This window comes from Abramis brama (assembly GCF_963993115.1).
Source record: "Abramis brama genome assembly, chromosome: 1".
Classification (NCBI taxonomy): domain Eukaryota; kingdom Metazoa; phylum Chordata; class Actinopteri; order Cypriniformes; family Leuciscidae; genus Abramis; species Abramis brama.
The window spans coordinates 31,401,708-31,416,750 of record NC_139963.1 but is presented as its reverse complement, the minus strand read 5'-3'; the positions used below and the strand labels follow the sequence as shown (position 1 = coordinate 31,416,750).

The following is a 15,043-nucleotide window of genomic DNA, read 5'->3' as shown; positions in this document are numbered from 1 at the left end:
GGGCTTTGTTGGGTTCTGGACTTCAAACAGACCTGGCCCTGTATCCCACTGTCCAGACGGTAGACTGTCTTCATCTGTCTCAAACAACACTAATCGGGTAGAGGCATCCATGTTTGACGGAACCCGACACCTCACCCACAACACTTGACCAGCAGGGAGAACTATCTCCTTGGCACCTGTTCTTAAGCGTCCTTGTCGTGTGACTGGCTTTGCTGTCTGAATAAAGTTGACAAGAGCTTCAGCTGTCTCTTTGGGAATAGATATGGCGTTGCTAAGCAAGTTAGTGAGTATTGGCACTAGTCTCTCTGGTTTGCCACAAATGAGTACTTCCAACACGTTAAAGCCAATCAATGGTTTATCCATGGGGTAGCTGCTAATGAGGAATGGAACACTAATGGACAGGTTGGGGTCCAAGTTCCCTGGCAAGTTTATTGTAATAGCTACCCACCCATCATATAGAATGATACTGCCATTTGCTGCAATAACTTTCAGCTCCTCCTCTCCCAAGATCTCAGAGACTGAGTGGATACTGAGGTCAGGTAGGTACTCTTCTTTCCAGGCACGACTGACTATACTGACTTGTGACCCAGAGTCGAGCAAAGAAGTGACTGCTAAACCATTTAGATAGCTCTGAACTAGGGTATTTTTGCCAATCAGACCAGCAACTGCTCTAGCTTTAGCTACACGTGGTGACTGGGGAGGGACCTGACATACTTGGCTACACTGACTTAATGGACTTGTCGTTACTGGGGTTGAGGGTGAAGAACGGTGCAACTTGTCATTACCGACCTCACTTTCTGGTAGGGACTTGCTTCCCAACTCGGCCACTAGATGTCCCTCTCCAGTGCCCGATTGAAGTTTCCCTGCTTCCTTGGTCGTTTTAAATAGCCCGCTGCACAGTGTCCTTCTTCCCCACATGTGAAACAGTGTTTAAAGTCTTGTTTGTCTTGTTCCACGCAGCTTGGACAACCATAAGGTTTCCCCCATTTTGTTTGTGCCCTATTCTGATTATACTGACGCCCATGATGAGTCGATTGTTGTTGGTTTTGTTTTTGCATGGCTTCAACCAGCTTAGTGAGTTCCTCTACTTTGGTCTTGAGATCTTTTAGAGGATCTGGCTTTGTTTGATTTGGCTTGGACGCAGCACTCTCTGACTTTGTGCTAGTTGTCTTCACCACCTACGACCCAAGCTGTGTACTGTGTACATTGGTTACGGTTTGTCGGCGTGAAGGACCCAGTCTTTTCATTCTCTCACTTTCCTCACTAGTGATTTTCATCACATGACGCAGAATCATATCATCAGTGATCTCTCTGTTTGCCAACAACGGTTTGAGTTCTCTGCATATGTCGGTGTGCTTGTGCCCAAAGCCTTGGTACACTGTATGTAGGAAAACATCTTGCACTGTAGCTGTAGTGTACTTGATGTCAGTATCAGCTAATCTTGATGTCAATAGAACACGTTGTTTTAGACCGATCACACGATAAAGGAACTGTTGTGGTGTCTCGTTCTCGTCTCGTCTTACAACTGAACGTTATTACACTTTATAATAACGTTCAGTTGTAAGTCATTTATAAGTGGTTAGTTAATGATGAACTAATCATTTACAGAACATTCATAAATGCGTAGCAAGTGATATACTAACATTTTATGTAGGGGAGAGCCGGGACAGTTGAAACACTTTTCAGATAAATGTCGTTTTCTAAGATAAGGTTACAAATAGATTATTTATTTTTTTGTGATTAACATCTCACATATGTGTTCTCTAAGTATCATGTGTTATTCGGTACAAATATAGAATGATTTAAGTCAAATTTGACTTTGAACGGGAGTTGTGCTTTGTTTCAATCGTCCCGCACAGGGGTGGGACGGATGAAACATAACAGTTTAAACGGCAACTATTCATCTAATGCTTATTTTTGTGAACAATATCTGACAAGTAACTTATGTACATATTGTTACAAACATATTTTGTAATTTATTTTAATTTAAAGGTTCATATTAACCATTTTTGTTCTGTCGCCCAATAAATAATCGGCGATAAGCCTATGCGCATTTTGTAATCTTTCTAATAGGCTATTTTGACGAAGATAAACAAATCCGTTTACAATTAATTTCCTTACATTTCTTCCTTGAGTCATATTGAGTGTTTGCTAGTTGAATAGCCTGTTATTATGAAGAAAACGAGGTCAACCAGAAGACCATAAATTAAATTTATTGAAGATTGAAGATTGGACAATTGATGATTATTACAGAGATAGCATGTGTTTTGTAACTGAAAATTAATTTGCATTAAAAGAAACACAAGTCTAGAAACAGTATATGAATCTATGAACAGTATAGGCTATGACCAGGTTTAACGTGCAGGACGCGCTGTCGGGACGGTTTAAATACTGTTTCAACCGCCCCGACAGCGCCTCCTGTCATTTAAACCTCTTTTGCCCTTAAACTAAAAAACTCTGATATTGCACACTTAAGGGTGTGTTGCAGTACTAATACACCTGCCGTATTATCATTACAATTGCACATGAAACAATAAATCCAACTTGTCAGTCAAAAAAAAGTACCGCACGAAAGAATTCACTTACAGCACTCAAAAACAGCTTCCATCTTCTTCCGCTTATCCGGGGCCGGGTCGCGGGGGCAGCAGTCTAAGCAGAGATCACCAGACTTCCCTCTCCCTAGACACTTCCTCCAGCTCTTCTGGGGGGACACCGAGGCGTTCCCAGGCCAGCCGGGAGACATAGTCTCTCCAGCGTGTCCTAGGTCTTCCCCGGGGTCTCCTCCCAGTGGGACGCGCCCGGAACACCTTCCCGGGAAGGCGTCCAGGAGGCATCCGGAACAGATGCCCGAGCCACCTCAGCTGACCCCTCTCGATGTGGAGGAGCAGCGGCTCTACTCTGAGCTCCTCCCGAGTGACCGAGCTTCTCACCCTATCTCTAAGGGATCGCCCAGCCACCCTGCGGAGAAAGCTCATTTCGGCCGCCTGTATCCGGGATCTTGTCCTTTCGGTCATGACCCAAAGCTCATGACCATAGGTGAGAGTAGGAACGTAGATTGACCGGTAAATCGAGAGCTTCGCCTTGCGGCTCAGCTCTTTCATTACCACGACAGACCGGTACATCGACCGCATTACTGCAGAAGCTGCACCGATCCGTCTGTCAATCTCCCGTTCCATCCTTCCCTCACTCGTGAACAAAACCCCAAGATACTTAAACTCCTCCACTTGAGGCAGGAACTCTCCATCAACCTGAAGCAGGCAAGCCACCCTTTTCCGACTGAGGACCATGGCCTCGGATTTGGAGGTGCTGATTCTCATCCCAGCCGCTTCACACTCGGCTGCAAACCGTCCCAGTGCATGCTGGAGGTCCTGGTTTGATGAGGCCAACACGACAACATCATCCGCAAAGAGCAGAGACGAAATCGTGTTGTCACCAAACCTGACACCCTCCGGCCCCTGGCTGCGCCTAGAAATTCTGTCCATAAAAATCATGAACAGAACTGGCGACAAAGGGCAGCCCTGCCGGAGTCCAACACGCACCGGGAACAAGTCTGACTTACTGCTGGCAATACGAACCAAGCTCCTGCTTCGGTCGTACAGGGATCGGACAGCTCTTAGTAAAGGACCCCGAACCCCATACTCCCGGAGCACCATCCACAGGCCGCCGCGAGGGACACAGTCGAATGCCTTCTCCAAATCCACAAAGCACATGTGGACTGGTTGGGCAAACTCCCATGAACCCTCCAGCACCCTGTAGAGGGTATAGAGCTGGTCCAGTGTTCCACGGCCTGGACGAAAACCACACTGTTCCTCCTGAATCCGAGGTTCTACTATCGGCCGTATTCTCCTCTCCAGTACCCTGGCATAGACTTTCCCAGGGAGGCTGAGAAGTGTGATCCCCCTGTAGTTGGAACACACCCTCCGGTCCCCCTTCTTAAAAAGAGGGACCACCACCCCAGTCTGCCATCCCAGAGGCACTGTCCCCGACTGCCACGCGATGCTGCAGAGGCGTGTCAGCCAAGACAGCCCCACAACATCCAGAGACTTGAGGTACTCAGGGCGGATCTCATCCACCCCCGGTGCCTTGCCACCGAGGAGTTTCTTGACTACCTCGGTGACTTCAGCTTGGGTGATGGACGAGTCCACCTCTGAGCCCTCAGCCTCTGCTTCCTCAATGGAAGACGTGACAGCGGGATTGAGGAGATCCTCGAAGTATTCCTTCCACCGTCCAACGACATCCCCAGTTGAGGTCAACAGCTCCCCACCTCTACTGTAAACAGCGTTGGTAGGGCACTGCTTCCCTCTCCTGAGTTGCCAGACGGTTTGCCAGAATCTCTTCGAGGCCAGCCGATAGTCCTTCTCCATGGCCTCACCGAACTCCTCCCAGGCGCTTGGCCTGCCGGTACCTGTCAGCTGCCTCAGGAGTCCCGCAAGCCAACCAGGCCCGATAGGACTCCTTCTTCAGCTTGACGGCATCCCTTACTTCCGGTGTCCACCACCGGGTTCGGGGATTGCCGCCTCGACAGGCACCGGAGACCTTACGGCCACAGCTCCGAGCGGCCGCTTCGACAATGGAGGTGGAGAACATGGTCCACTCGGACTCAATATCTCCAGCCTCCCTCGGGATCCGGTCGAAGCTCTGCCGGAGGTGGGAGTTGAAGATCTCTCTGACAGGAGACTCGGCCAAACGTTCCCAGCAGACCCTTACAGTACGCTTGGGTCTGCCGAGTCTGTCCAGCTTCCTCCCCCGCCATCGGATCCAACCCACCACCAGGTGGTGATCAGTTGACAGCTCCGCCCCTCTCTTCACCCGAGTGTCCAAGACATACGGCCGGAGGTCAGATGAAACGACCACAAAGTCGATCATCGACCTACGGCCTAGGGTGTCCTGGTGCCACGTACACTGATGGACACCCTTATGCTTGAACATGGTGTTCGTTATGGACAAGCTGTAACTAGCACAGAAGTCCAATAACTGAACACCGCTCGGGTTCAGATCAAAAACAGCTTTGCGGCTTTAACTCCAAAAAGGCACGACGTAAAGAAGAAATGTTTCCGCGGGTATGGTAGGCATTGCGTGCTGTACGTGCTGACGAAATTTGACGTACATGACGTGAGTGGTTTTCAAGGAAATCTCAGTGTTTCATCCGTCCCGCGTTTCAATCGTCCCGCCTCTCCCCTATGTTTTGTAAATTCCATTACAAGTCATTTACATGTGATTAGTTAATGATTAAAGGGATACTTCTGGATTTAGCATTCCACCCTCATATCCCCCTGAGAGGAGAGATTTATGTATTTTTTGTCTGGAAAAAATCCTCCGATGACGCAAAAATCGTCATTTTGCGTCATCGGAGGATTTTCTGGCCAGAGGCTAAAGACTACAGCCAGTAGGAGGAGCTGTTCCGCATGTTTTCAACCCGCCCATAGAGGGTGAGATCTCACTCACAGAATGTACACAGTGTCAGCCGTCTTTCTTTGGAAGCTAAGCTAGCAGGCTCTTGTCCTGTGGAGAAAGCTGAGAAGTAGGAGAAAGCTGAGTAGTAGGAGAAAGCTGAGTAGTAGGGTTTACCATCCTCCTTTTCCCGGACTTGTCCGGCGGGCGAGATCGTTCAAAATGTCCGGGATTCGACTTTTGCTTTCTGCGGTCGCCATTCATTGTTTACATGCACACCTCTTGTTTCAATCTAACTGAATTCATTCCGATTGGTGAGTCTGAATGTAGTGTTTACATGAAAGTTAAACAAGTGATCGGTTGATGTGCGTTTTAACACTGCTAAGAAAATTCCCGCTCCTCTGTGAGATTGCGAGACCGGCGCGTCTCAGTAATGACGCCACCGGCCTCGCGCCGTTCTCCCGCGGCCGTCAGCCTCGTCCTGCTCGCCACAGTAAACATGATGAATGGCGACTGTAGAACGCAAAAGCCGAATCCCGGACATTTTGGGCGATCCCGAAATCCCAGGCAGACTCGTCACGGAGACTCACTGATAGCCTAACCTTGTTGTTTTCAACTGCGCTCTCTTACCGGTAGGCGTGGCCTCCTAGGGCAGCGAAGCAAGTGCATTCTGGGAGTTGTTGTCTTTCATCCACATAAGCCAAAAATACATTGTCTGGCTTTTCTCAGTCTAGAAAGCTCCAAATTAAAAAATTTCTTCACATTTCTTCATAAATGACATAAATGACCTATTTTAAATACACATTCATCTTTCCAGAGGTGAAGTCTCCCTTTAACTAATTATTTACGAAACATGACTATGCGTTCATAAATGATTAATAAGTGATATGTTAATTATTGTATGTTTTGTAGATTCAGTTATAAGTAATGTACAATTGATTAGTTAATGATTAACTAGTCATATACAAAACATGAATATGCATTTCATAAATGTTTAATAAATGTTTTTTTTTTTTTTGTATATATGTAGCAATTAGTGTTGTGGTGTAAAAAGTGTTGTAAATGCCTTGAATACACAGATCATTTGTAGGTATATGTAACACATTTACAAGTGATGAATAGTTTACACTTTAGATTAGGGGATGCAGAAAGTGTTGTAAATGATTTACAACACTTTCTGCATCCCCTAATCTAAAATGTAAACTATTCATCACTTGTAAATGTGTTACATATACATTCGTAGATAACATTCGCAGACCTTATGCCTTTTTGATTCTTGAAGTGGTAATCTACAAATGAAGTGTAAGACATTTACAAGTGATGAATAGTTTACACTTTAGATTAGGGGATGCAGAAAGTGTTGTAAATGATTTATTCATGTGTTTACACATCTATAACAGGTGTTATAGTGTATACTGCAGTGTAAGTGCTGACTGGTGAGGGTATAGACAGCTTCTCTGAAACACATGGAGTCTTTAACCACTGTGTGTCACAGTGTCTGGTTTGTGTTCCCTGGGTGTCCACTAGAGGTCCTTTTCCCCACGGTGTCATCCACATTATGAACTGCATTCCCCACAATCCTTCTCTGTACCCATCACTTATCATTGCACCCAGCTGTTCCCCATAATCATTGCACTCAGCTGTTCCCCATTATCATTGTTAGTTTCTGTGTGTGTATATATACCCTGCCTGTTTAGTGTTTGTCACAGAGTCGTTGTTATTCGTCACTACACTTCTGGTCTGTGTTTCCTAGCCTGTTCTTGTTTATTTGTTTGGACTGCTATTATGGATTTTGACCCCTGCATGGATGACTACGAATTGGATTGTCCTAACATTAAATATACTGCTAATGGATCTTACTGCTTCCCGTGTGTGTTCCATGACACTGTGCACCTGATGTGAGCAAAACATACCAAAAAAAAAAATTAACATCATTTATTAAACATTTATAAAACGCATAGTCATGTTTTTTAAATGATTAGTTAATCATTAACTAATCAATTGTAAATGACTTATAACACAATTTACAAAACATACATAAAATGTTAGTATGTCACTTGCTACTCATTTATGAATGTTTTGTAAATGATTAGTTCATCATTAACTAATCACTTATAAATGACTTACAACTGAACGTTATTATAAAGTGTTACCAAGACGCTCGTTGTTTAGCAGTTTAATGAGATGGTTCCAAAACTACAGTCAATTAAAACGTACTTGGTTACTAACGTAACGTAACCTCGGTTCCCTCTAGAAGAGGGAACGAGTACTGCGTAAGTATCTTACGCTAGGGGAAAATCTCTTTTCTGTGAGATATTGAAGCCAAAAAATTATCCTTAATTTTGTATTAATGTAAAACGCGTTGCAGCAGCCTACAGACATGGGCAAGACGGCTCGCGTGCCTATTGGCTGACCTGCGGCAACTGCAGCAGCCTATCGAGCGAGACCATTCGTGACGTCAGACCCAATGACGAAACAGGCGTGGCTTAGGCCTATAAATAAAGCTCGGGGCTGCTAGTATCTGGTTTTTCATCACCGAAGTGAACCAGAGATTGTTGCGCGGCAAGATACGCAGTACTCGTTCCCTCTTCTAGAGAGAACCGAGGTTACGTTAGTAACCGAGTACGTTCTCTTACGAGAGGTCTCTCGTACTGCGTAAGTATCTTACGCTAGGGGACCCAATGTAAAACGCCGTGTGTGCTGGGATCCAACACCAAAGTCCCATGGGCAGGTGCCCGGGGCCCATATAGTGCATGATCACCAAGGGCACTCACAGAGAGTCCGGGAAAAAAAAGGAGCGAGAATAGCATTCCTTTCCCACATTCAGTAGCGTCCCATAGGCGCAAATTACTTAATAGTACTCCGTACAGACAGGGCGAAAAACTCGGCCTGAACTGATGAATATTGTGTGTCACACTGCCCAAAAGTAATTTGGTCGATCAGCGAGCAGTGCTCAGCAGTTTCAGTATTCTGAACCGATAGCATCAGAACAGACCTCTAGGCTATAAAACCTTATAAATGTAGATGGGGAGGCCCAGTCTGCTGCCATACATATATCTTGCAAGGCAATCCCACTGGACCAGGCCCACGACGAGGCCATGCCTCTCGTGGAGTGCGCTCTGACACCCAACGGGCACTGCAGGCCCTTGGAAGTGTAAGCCAGCGCTATAGCATCAACTATCCATCTGGATAGGGACTGTTTCGACGCGGCTAGTCCCTTAGAACGCCCCGCTGAACGAAACAAAGAGCTGCTCCGTCTGACGAGCGAGACACATAAGCCCTTAATGCCCTGACCGGGCAAAGGAAGCTTGCGTCCTTCTCCTCGTTAGAGACCGGCAGGGCTGACAGGGAAATGACCTGTGCCCTAAACGGTGTGTTGAGGGATTTCGGAACGTACCCGTTCCTTGGTTTGAGTATGACTTTCGAGTCATTTGACCCAAATTCCATACACGTCGCACTCACTGAAAGCGCTTGTAAATCCCCTATTATGAAGGTAAAATTATGTCATAAAGAATTGCATGCGCAGGGTAAGATTTGTGAAAGTGTACATAAGATTGCAAGCGTAAATTAAATTTGCATGCGCAAGAGAAGATTTGTAAAGGTGTAAATCGCCTTTCAAGTGTAAGAAAAAAATATTTGCAGCATTTTACTGTTATTTCTGAGTGTAATTCATGTATTGTGAAGCTGCAGCTTCATGCCAACGCAAAATAAATAGGATCTGTATTCCTCTGACTTCCATTTTTCCGCGCTTACACTTTTGGCACGGTATTTGCGCACAAATACGGCCAAAAGCATTGCAGGCCTGTGAACAGCAATTTGCGACCGAAAACAACAGAGTTAGGAACTGCAAAACAGATTCACTGCGTAAAATCAAACTTTGTGTAAAAAAATTAACTGTTGCAAATGTCTAAATGACTTGTGTGCATGGGGCAAAAAAGTTCCCGAAATAAGCCGATTTGTACAGTTGCGTCTTTCTTTTACCTGCGCTTCCAGTTTTGGCACGATTCTCTCACTCATTGAGTTTTGCAAGCGCGAAGAGGAGGGCGGGTCCACCTTCTTCATGTAGCCAATCAGATGAGCTTCTCGCTGACTCTAGGTTTACTCTTATCTGATTGGTTCAATAAACACGCCAGTCACCAGAACGCATCTTTATCTCCATTTGGCTCAGAAACATTCTGGTTGCCGAAATGGTGCTTTTAATGCACACATGTTAAATAAATAAACAAATAGATCATGATTGCTTAATAGCCTGTGCACCATTAGGCTGATTAAAGCTGACTAACATTCATACTGAATTTCAAGCTGGTGTTAACGTTACTGGATTGAAATTTGATATATTATATAATCTGTTACACCACTGAGCAGATGTTAAACTTTACAATCAAAACATTTAATACCCATTCTTTATGTAATAATACAATTCTAATGCAGTGTTTTTCACATCATGTCTCTGTTCGTGGTATTTAACACTCAATTATATATTTTGAAATATTGTCTTGGTCACACTGTCAATATTGATTCTGATTAGTGATTACTTTCGTGTGACTGATCATCAAGCTATTATATGTAGCTAGTATAAATAACAAAATGCTTTTTCTGTGTCCAGATTTGACTGTAATGAAAAACTGATGCTAAATCAACATAAACTCAACTTTGACAAAAAGTAACTAATTATGTCTGAATACAAACCCAGCAACCAGGGAATATACAGCATTTTGATATGATTATATATAGGGCTATACAGCCATCTAGTGGTTACACGATGGCATTGCAGGTGATAAAAGGGTGCATAATTTAGAGATGCTCTTAAAATACACGAAAAAATATTATTGTAACTCATTTTAGTAAAATAATAATAGTAATTATGGAATCCTCCCAATCAGTAAACATGTGAAATTATGCATGCAGTAGTCCAGATACTAAATTTTCTTTCTTATCACACCAGCTCGAAATTCAGTATGGACTCATATAGTCAGCCTAATGGTGCACAGGCTATTAAGCAATCATGATCTATTTGTTTATTTATTTAACATGTGTGCATTAAAAGCACCATTTCGGCAACCAGAATGTTTCTGAGCCAAATGGAGATAAAGATGCGTTCTGGTGACTGGCGTGTTTATTGAACCAATCAGATAAGAGTAAACCTAGAGTCAGCGACAAGCTCATTTGATTGGCTACATGAAGAAGGTGGACCCGCCCTCCTCTTTGCGCTTGCAAAACTCAGTGAGTGAGAGACTGGAAGCGCAGATAAAAGAAAGACGCAACTGTACAAATCGTATTATTTCGGGAACTTTTTTGCCCCATGCACACATGTCATTTAGACATTTGCAACAGTTTATTTTTTTACACAAAGTTTGATTTTACGCAATGAATCTGTTTTGCAGTTCCTAACTCTGTTGTTTTCGGTCGCAAATTGCTGTTCACAGGCCTGCAATGCTTTTGGCCGTATTTGTGCGCAAAAACCGTGCCAAAAGTGTAAGCGCGGAAAAATGGAAGTCAGAGGAATACAGATCCTATTTATTTTGCGTTAGCATGAAGCTGCAGCTTCACAATACATGAATTACACTCACGAATAACAGTTAAATGCTGCAAATATTTTTTTCTTACACTTGAAAGGCGATTTACACCTTTACAAATCTTCTCTTGCGCATGTAAATTTAATTTACGCTTTCAATCTTATGTACACTTTCACAAATTTTACCCTGCGCATGCAATTCATTATGACATCATTTTACCTCCATACCCTATGCGCTTCACTGAAGCGAGAGCCAGAAGAAACACTGTCTTGAAAGACAAGTGTTTAACATCTATCGTTTGGATAGGCTCGAATGGGGCACCTTTCATGGTTTCCAATACCGTAGAGAGGTCCCACACAGGGACTGAAGGAGGTCTGGGAGGATTCAGCCTCTTAGCTCCCCTAAGGAAGCAGATGACTAAAGCATTCCTTCCAAGTGACTGGCCGAGCATTGGTTTAGTAAATGCTGCTATGGCCGCCACATAAACTTTGAGCGTGGATGGGGTCCTACCCTTATCCAGCAGCTCTTGTAGGAAGGAGAGAACCTCTGTCACCCCACAGTCTGGGGGTGATATGCCACGAGCTGTGCACCAGCTAGAGAACACTGACCATTTCGAGGAATAGAGCCGTCTGGTAGATGGGGCCCTAGCCTGCGTGATCGTGTTTAACACTCCCTCTGGGAGGTTAGCAGGTACCCGTTGATAGCCCACACATGAAAGGACCATAGCTCTGGGCAAGGATGCCAAATCGAGCCCTTGGCCTGAGAGAGGAGGTCCCTCCTCACTGGTACTGGCCAAGGGGCAGTGCTTGTCAGCTGCATCAGAACTGGGAACCAGGCTGGTTCTTCCAGAGCGGAGCCACGAGCAGCACTGAGCATCCCTTTTCCCTGATCCGTTCCAACACCTGAGGCAGGAGCGAGATGGGGGGAAAAGCATAGAGCAGGCAGCGGGGCCAAACATGAGCCAGCGCATCCCTGCTCTTGAAAAGAAAAAGAAAAAACTCCAGACAGTGAGCGTTTTCTTGAGACACAAACAGGTCTACCTTCGCTCTGCCGAACTTCTTCCACAGTAGTTGGACTGTTTGTGGGTGTAGAGACCATTCCCCTGTCGGAACATTGTTCCTGGACAGTCTGTCTGGTCCTATATTCAGAAGACCTGGCACGTGTGCCGCTCTCAGCGACCGCAGGTTGTGCTGAGCCCATACCAGGAGGCGTTCCGTCAGCCTGTAAAGGTTTCGGGACTTGACACCTTGACAATCGCTCCCTGGCGATTTTTTTAAGACACCACTGACATGTTGTCCGAACGGACCAAGACATGGTGCCCTCTCCCTGGTGATTTTTTTAAGACACCACTGACATGTTGTCCGAACGGACCAAGACATGGTGCCCTCTTATTTGGGGACAAAAACCCGTCAACGTATTGTCTACCGCCAGCATTTCCAGGCAGTTTATATGCAGAAGCCTCTCCCTTTCTGACCACTGGCCGAAGAATGGTCTGCCCTCGAGCAGCGCTCCCCATCCCGAGGTGGATGCATCCATAGACGCCACTTTCACACTCGAGGAAGTCCCCAGGCTTACACCTGATCGGTACCAGTCGGTTGCTTTCCAAGGTTTCAGAGCTGAGATGCATTTCTGATTGACCTTGAGACGAAGCAGACCAAAGGTCCACGCTCGGCGCGGTACTCGCACTTTCAACCAGAACTGCAGTGGGCGCATGCGAAGCAGACCCAGCTGAAGTACTGATGATGCTGAGGCCATGAGACCCAGCATCCTCTGAAATTTTCTGAGTGGGACAGTAGCGCCGCAGTGGAAAGAAGCGTGCGCTGTGGCGACAGCTGTGCTGTTATAGACAGCGAGTCCAGCTCTGTGCCCAGAAAAGATATTTTCTGACTGGGAGACAGTGAACTCTTCACCCAATTGACTCTGAGACCCAAATTCTCGAGGTATTTGAGTAAAATGGTCCTGTGCTCTATGAGCTCCGAGTGTGATTGAGCTAGAATCAGCCAATCGTCCAAGTAGTTCCATACTCACATGCCCCGGAGTTTCAGGGGTGCGAGCACCGCATCCATGCACATCATAAATGTACGGGGTGCTAGGGACAAGCTGAACGGCAGGACTGTGTACTGATATGCCTGGCCCTCGAAAGCGAATCTCAAATATCGCCTGTGACGTGACGCTATCTGTATTTGGAAACGCGTCCTTCAGATCTATTGACATAAACCAGTCTGGTTGTGAGCATTCTGAACTGGCGTTTCGCAAGCGCTCTGTTCAGCTGTCTTAGATCTAGTATGGGTCTGAAACCCCCGTCTTTTTTCGGTACCAGAAAGTATCTGCTGTACAGCCCCCCTTCGCTCTGAGCTTGAGTTAAAGGCTCTATGGCCCCTTTGCTCAACAGTTTCGATATTTCGGCTCGAAGTAGGTGTGCTACTTCTGTTTTCACCGTAGTTTCGATGCGTGCCGCACAACGGCGGGGGCGTCGACTGAACTGTAGCGAATAGCCTCTCTTTATAATGTTTAGCACCCACTCTGAAACCCCGGGAAGCAGTGCCCATGCATCTGCATGAATGGCTAGGGGTTGAATGCGAAGCGAGCTCTGGTCGCTGTGCTGTAGAGCTTCTGTGTGCTGTAACATAAGCGTCGTGCTTACGACATTTGAGGCAGGGGGCGCGCTGATCACAGCGGGCAGACTGCCCACGCTAGACTCCTCTGCGGCGGTCAACCGGGAGGGGAAGGGTGGGACGAGTCCCGTAGGACTTGTCATGTCTGTGAGTGAATGTGGGCGCGGGACAGCGGGCACATTTACTGCACTGAATACATCGCCTGGGCAGACTGAATGTGTGCTGGTTAACGTAGTGTTTGTGGGCACTGGGTCGTGGGCATATTTACTAAGTTTAATGCACAATCGACGTGGGTCGATTTTATGTGTGCGAGCCCTGTGTGGTGGGCTGTGCTTGTGTGTAGGAATGAGCACTGGGCTGTGGGTATTTTTACTACACTCATAACACCATCGGCCGTGACTGGAACGCCAGAAAATACACTCTTTATGGGATTTATCTGGGTAGCCGTAAAAACGGCATTTGTGTGCAGGCAAGCGGGCAGTGGTTCCGGCTTGTTTACTGCAAAATACGCTGGAACAGTCACATTTCCTGGAACTGAACGAGCGAGAAGTTTTGGTGGAAGTCTGGCCGCAGCGAGACCTGAACAACACCAGCGGGACTTGAACACTGTCGCTTTCCTAGGCGGGCTAGTAAGACTTTGAGGCCTCGTTTTTAGAAACGGTTTTTGGGTGCAGGTGAGCAGGTTGTACAACGCGCTCGTTGGTTGTAAAATACACATTTTAAAATACGCCTTTTAAGGGAACTGACAGAGCGAAAGCTTTGACGGCATAATTTTATCTGCCGGCAGACCCGGAATTCAAACCCAGGTCTCTGGCGCGAAAGCCTAAGACACCACTGAGCCACAGGGGGAGACACATAAGCTTTCAGTTAGCGCAAGCATATAAGAGAGCGTCAACACGTCTTGTGACAACGTTTGTTTGCAGGCGTGCGTGTATTAAAACAGGCTTGTTTACTGCAATGTTGACATTTCCAGTTGCCTGAACTTCAGAGGGGACTGAGAAATGTGTGAGAAAAAGGAGGTTGGGTCCATCCTCGGCAGGACTAAAAACACTCTCTTTCCTCCTTTCGACGGTGACGCAAGGGCGGGGTAGTGTGTTTTGTGTGTGTATTTTGTAGCAGATTCCAGATGGTTTTTGAAGCAAGTGCCGCACTGTAGAGAAATACCCACACACTCCAGACACTGTTAAAGTGTATTTGTTTTATTTTTGTGTATATAACTTTTAAATGGATACAGAATACAAAGCTTAAAACAAAATCACAACTTTGGCATAAAGTAGTATAATAGAGCTTAAAGCACCACCAAAAGTAAAAGTATTAAAACATTTTTATTATAGTGTCATGATGAGGAAAGAAAATTAATTTCAGCTTCAGTAAGGTAATTTTCACAGGTTTCTAAAAGATCTAAAGGGACTTTGATACTAGCAATCTCATTTGTAGGGCATCACTTTAAAATAATTCAAAATGATTCTTTCAAAGCATGTGTACAAGAAGAGGACTTAAAACCTTGGGTAATTTTGGATT

At 45.7% G+C, this 15,043-nt stretch overlaps 1 long non-coding RNA gene across 1 annotated transcript in view; it reads left to right on the top strand.

Moving 5' to 3' along the window:
- LOC311098129 overlaps positions 1 to 15,043 on the top strand; it is a 38,539-nt gene that overhangs the window by 5,321 nt on the left and 18,175 nt on the right. The window lies entirely within an intron of this gene.